The 6,385-nt window shown below is 39.6% G+C and overlaps 1 protein-coding gene across 3 annotated transcripts in view; it reads right to left on the bottom strand.

The window, feature by feature from the left end:
- FSTL4 (follistatin like 4) overlaps positions 1–6,385 on the bottom strand; it is a 615,437-nt gene that overhangs the window by 97,349 nt on the left and 511,703 nt on the right. The window lies entirely within an intron of this gene.

Here is a 6,385-nt window from a genome sequence, read left to right as displayed (position 1 = left end):
TAATAATAATAATAACAACAACAAAACAACAACAACAACAACAACAATAATAATAATAATAATAATAATAATAATAATAATAATAATAATAATAATAATAATAATAATAATAATATCAGGAACCTTTCCTGTGTATCTTTTGCTCAAGATGTCCACAGGCTATGACCCTTTGAGCTGTATTTAATCTTGTGCTAAATATATCAAATTTATCCTGTCAACCTTTCTTCTAGAACTTAAGTGCAATGCAAGCTTTCCCATCATCATATTTCCAAAAGGTGCAGTGGAGTTCTTCCTCAACTTCAAAAAGATCTTGTAGTTATTGCAGATGCAGTGGCCAAGGGATGGTCTTGGCCCTTCTTGTGTGAACTGGAAGGTGATAATCTCATTTTGATGGTCCCTCTCCCACTCATCTATCCAGTCATGGGATTGTGCAACCATGGTAGTATAAATCCTTACCACCTTTCTATTCCTCCCATTCTAGAGCATGCAATATTTATGGCAAGGCTTCACAGACACATACCCTACCCCAAAAATGGTATCCAAAGTTGACATTTATTTTGTTCACTTTAAGAATGTAAGTTCCACACTGAGGAAATTTAAAGCATCTAGGAAGGCATTCAAAGGGGGAGGGATTCAAGGTATATGGATCATAATACATATTTCATCCAAACTAGGAATGTGGAAGAAATGTATTACATCTGTGTTTTTGCCTGAATTTATCTAAACTGAGTATTCTGAACCTGTATATGGACAGATATGTATTTAGGGTGTTTTTTTTTTTTTTTGTGAACTGATAGGAATATAAATATCATAATTCACACAAAAAAATTGGCATGGCTCACAACTGAGAAACTGTGCATCAACTGCATATCTTAAGCATGAAGCTCAACATGTCCAAGACGGAGCTTCTTCTCTTTCCTCCTAAGCCCACCCTTCAACAATCTTTTTCTGTCTCTGTGGACAACATTTCTATTCAACCAGTCCAGCAAGCCCGCAGTCTTGGTTTTATCTTTGACTCTTCTCTGTCGTGTATCCCTCAGATCCAGACCACAGCCAAGGCTTGTAGATTCTTTTTGTACAATATTGCCAAAATCCGACCATATCTCTCCGCCTCTACTGCCAAGATCCTGGTCCATGCCCTAGTGGTCTCACGACTTGATTACTGTAACATCCTCCTGGCTGGGCTTCCTCTTTCTCACCTCCGTCCTTTAATCTCTGTTCAGCATTCAGCTGCATGCATTATCACTTCCACCCACCGCTCTGACCACATCTCTCCTGTGTTGGCATCCCTTCACTGGCTCCCTCTCCCCTTCCGCATTCAGTATAAGCTCCTGCTGTCGACATTTAAAGCCCTCCATGGACTGGCCCCTCCTTACTTATCAGACCTTATTTCTCCTCACCTTCCCACCAGGACCCTCCGTTCTGGTAGTCAAGGGCTCCTGTCTCAGCCCAGGATTTCCTCTGCCCCATCCCGGATTCGCCCCTTTTCACTTGCTGCCCCTCACTCCTGGAACCTTCTTCCCTCACAAGTAAGAGCCATCACTTCTTTAACTAGCTTCAAAACGGAGTTGAAAACCATCCTGTTCAGAGAAGCCTTCCCAGGCATTGCATAATTGTCGTTTACCATCTGATGTTCTTTTAGTGCCTGTTTATCAAACCATTTCCTGTATTGCTATGTATTGTATATGTATTCTCCTACTTGAGAGTATGTATTTTCCCTGGATGAAGATTAACCTTCCATTTTGAAGCCAAGCCCTCCCTCCAGTCCATCTGCCTTGGTCTAGGCCTCCGAGGTAGAGAGGAACTGTTGGACCTCTTACCCTCTCCCTCCACCACTCCCTTCTCCTTCTGTGTCATGTCTTTTTAGATTGTAAGCCCGAGGGCAGGGAACCGTCTAAATAAAAAGATTGCATGTACAGCGCTGTGTAAATTTACAGCGCTTCATAAATAAAGGTTAATGGATTATATTAATGGGAAGTGTTGGCAAAAATAATGAAATACAGTGAACCCACGTTATAAGAAGGCGCGCCTTCCACAGACTCCAGCATACATTGGAAGCCCACATCGGAAGAAGCCTCGACGCATCTGGAAGGGATAATGGCTCGTGAGCCCATGATGTGTGTGCAACATGCTGCCGCATGCACAAGCCTCATTATCTTCAACGGGGCTCGAGCATATGTGGAATTTCCCTTATGTGGGGGAGGGGGGGTCTGGAACGGATCCCCCGCATAAGGGAAGGGCTTACTGTACAAGAAAACGTGCATACTAAAGTATATATATTAGACAAAATGTAGAGCAAAAATCATACACATGACCTTTTGGGCACAAACATGTCTGTTACTGCAAACTGGCAGTAATGTGGTCTGAAAGAACTTCATGCCCTACAACTGCCCCCAATTTTTTTTTAAAAAACAACACAAAACCACAGTCGTAAACATTAGTAATAGCAAGAGCAACAGTATTTACATCTCTATACCACTTCATACTGAACTTAGTAGTCTCTAAGCAGTTTACAAGATGTAAGCTAATTGCCCCCAACAAGCTGGGTACTCATTTTAGTGACCTATAGAAGGATACAAGGCTGAGTCAACCATGGAGCCCTGGGATCAAACTCACAACCTTATGGCTGCAATGCTGGCTGCAGTACTGGCATTTAACCACTGCACTCTCAGATTTGCACAGTTTGGACAGGAATAAAAGAAATTAGAAATCTGATGGAAGTATGTTGAGTCAACAAAACCTTATGCCAGAATTGTGCTCCTCCCAGTTAGTCTGAAAGATGCCACTGGATTCTTTCATGTCTGTATTCATCTCAACATTCTGATATCATCCATAACTTACATTCTACTCTTTTCATCCAATCTCATCTGCTTGTCTTGCTTCCATTTCTTTCCTCAGAACCATGAGCCAATTTTATGGTAACTAGATACTAACCCGAGGGATCCTTTGCTTCTAGACTTGTAGAAGAATTAGTCTGGATCAATGGATGAGTATCAATGGGTGAGTATCAATGGGTGAGAGTGTGAGGATGCCCCTTACTGCAGAATGAGCAAACTACAGGAATGACTGATGGATGGATAGACATGTTGAGTAAAATGATGTTAGAATTTTTGAACCTGGCTACAAATCAGAAATGAACACAAATAAGTCTAAACAATAGTCTGTCCTGGCTAGAGTAGACTCATTGAATAAATAGGATTTACCTACATGTTGACTTGTCATTCAAGCATAGATTGAATGTGTCCCCTCTAGTTGGGGCTAAACAACAGGATACTAACTGTAGAGTGATGTTCAGAGACTTCTGAAAAAGGACATGCATGGTGAACATATGATCCATGTACTGTGGGAATACCTCTGTTGCATATTTTGCAGCATCTACAGCACCAACTGCTATGATTCTATGATTCTTTATTATGCTGCACCATTTAAGACTTTCTCAGTACTTGTTTGCTGGTTGACTCAGTGTCCTGTCATAGGACTGCCTCTGTGGGATGCTCTGGATTCAGTAATGACAATCTGGATACAGGCTTCTTTTCTGTTAATTCTAATTTTTCCAAGGTAGAGTAAGACCCAAAACAGACGGGCTGAAAAATGTGGTCCTTGGTCACAACAACCATGCACTTGCTCTGATCTGTGGTTTTGAACTGGGCTGGCAAAAGGAATGGTATTTTACTGCTCCTTTTTGGCCTGGTTGTTTGGGGAAGATGTGGGTCTGACATGGTTTCCTTCCACAGCCAGGGCATGTGTCATCTAAATGCTATGCCCTAAACATGGCTGTAAATCATGTTTTCCAACCCATCTGTTTTGGGCCTAGCTGAGAGCCCTGATGATGCTTTTAGTTACTCACACAACATGTTTGGGAATGAGATGCTAAAGTTTACTATTGATGGTCAGCAATGACAGATATATCACAGAGGTTGCAATAGCTTTCATTCTTTCATTGAAATGTGCTATGACATCATGAGTTTGGCTGGTGGAATCAGGATGGGTTGTAAGAGTTGCCATTTATCATATTTTACAGGGCAACTCTCTTTTTGAAGTTGTTGGAAAGGCTGTCCAGTCCAAGCCTAAGGACTTTAAGGAAAAGATCCTCAAATTGTCTGCCTCAAGGATAGTACCTGGACAGCAGACTCTGGAGACCCACTGGTCACAAGTCTTCCTCACTCAGTTGATAAGTATTTATCGAACCATTTCTTGTATTGCTATGTACTGTATATGTATTATCCTACTTGAGAGTATGTATTTTCCCTGGAAGAAGATTAACCATCCATTTGGAAGTCAAGCCCTCCCTCCAGTCCATCTGCCTTGGTCCAGGCCTCGGAGGTAAGGAACTAATCAAATAACATTTAAAAAAAAACATTTAAAGTTATGGTAAACAGACTGATTTATTGCGGAGTGCTCTGAAGTGGCAAAATGGTGGTGACATGCTCATTTTTTTTGTGACACTAAAAAAATAGCTCATGGTGTTGGACTTCAAGTCTCCAGTTAATCTTTGGAGTTAATTTTTATGGCTATTCTATATAAGTCTCTAAATGTTTTCATGAAAATATTGATGTACTATTAACTGAAAAACATTTGTAGAAGTTGCAGCGATACTTGAGTAAATTACTTTGAAAATAGAGAATATATACCACAGGGAAATTGGGAGGGATACAATGAGGGGGGGGGGGGAAAACTACCTAGTTATAAAGCTACTAGATTCAGCAAATCTGTCCATCAGAAAAGCCTAATACTACACTGTGACTTCTATGGTTTGTTCTTTGAAGAATGATCTTTAATAATATAACTTAACAAACAGTTGTCTGATACTGGTCTTTCTAAATAGACTAATTCTATGTAGAATACAACCAAGATTTTCTTCAGATCCTTTCTCTGAACATTATACACAGACCTATCATAAATGGAAGGCACAGACTCTCCCCAACTAGGAAATCTGTCAAATATTTTATTTTCCAAAGAAAATAATCAGAAAACAATTGGCTAAATCCAGTGTTAATCCTAGCTAAAGTAAGGTAGTTGAAATGAAAGGGATTTATTGGTCATACAACTAATTTATCCTAGTGTATACAAAGTATACAGTGTACTTTCTTGTACACTTTAAGGAAGCACTTCAAGGAAGAGATCTTCAAATTGCCCACCTCAAGGATAGTACCTGGACAGCAGACTTCCCACCTGAGATTAAACCCAATGTTATTTTATCCCAGTAAGTAATAATAATAATAATAATAATAATAATAATAATAATAATTTGTTTTATTTATATACCGCTATTCCAAAGATCATAGCGGTGAACAGCAAGTAAGCTAATTAGCAAGTAAGCTAATTTGCCCCCAACAGTCTGGGTACTCATTTTAGCGACCTCGGAAGGATGCAAGCCTGAGTCAAGCTTGGGCCCTTTTGCTGGTCTTGAACTCGCAACCTTGTGGTTTCGAGTGAATGGCTGCAGTACAGGCATTTACCCACTGCATATACAGTGTACTTTCTTGTTTGAAAATATTGACATCAGAAAACAGCTACCTACTTCATAGTGCTCTCTGCCAACACAAAAATTGCTTTGTTTATTAACAGTGGCAATTGTAAAGTGAAAAAGAGAGAGAATCCTATATAAATACAGTATTGCAAAGAAACATGCTATTATTAAACAGGAAAAGCTAACACACCAAGGGCCAGAGAAACAAAAGATGAAAGAGCAGTAATTCCCAAAGAAATCCATGGGATTCATTTTATCAACACATCTATTGTTGCAATTTGGTTTTGCTGCTATTACGTCCTTTAAAATCAGAACCCCTGAAGTTAAGGACCTTTGACTTAACTGCATAAAAGTGAGGAGGTAATTCATCAGATTTCATATTTGATGCTTGGCAGGCTCCCAGAGCTTTTAAGAAAAATATGAATCAGCATTTCAAAGACCTCAGAGCTTGGTGTTTCAGTGGATTTACTCTCTACAGGGAATTCTGATATTCATAGTAAAAGACTCAGAGGAGACTGGTAAATTAGGAAAAGGTTTGTCAAGACAGTGAGGCAATCCAATGTAGTGGAGAGGAAATATTTGTAGACATTAAAGTGGGGAGGGGGCACTTATTGGTAGTGGAAGGGGAAAAAAAAGCCTGTAGTGAAAATGATTAAATCCATTGGTTCATTTAAACTGTAAACATGATTTACTATGTTCCAGAATACGAACAGGGATAGTTGGTAGTGGCCACACATCACTAACCAAGATAACAATGCATGTTAGTTATGACCAGTAGAGAGTAATATACAGTGGTGCAATTAGGTCATTTTAGAAGAATGGTCAAGAACCCTTTCGCACTATAGTTAGTTATATCACTAGAATTCTACTTTAACTGCCATGGCAATATTTTATGGAGTCCTGGGATTTGTAATC

Source organism: Sceloporus undulatus, chromosome 2 (genome assembly GCF_019175285.1).
Source record: "Sceloporus undulatus isolate JIND9_A2432 ecotype Alabama chromosome 2, SceUnd_v1.1, whole genome shotgun sequence".
Classification (NCBI taxonomy): Eukaryota; Metazoa; Chordata; class Lepidosauria; order Squamata; family Phrynosomatidae; genus Sceloporus; species Sceloporus undulatus.
This window is presented reverse-complemented; position numbering and strand designations above follow the sequence as displayed.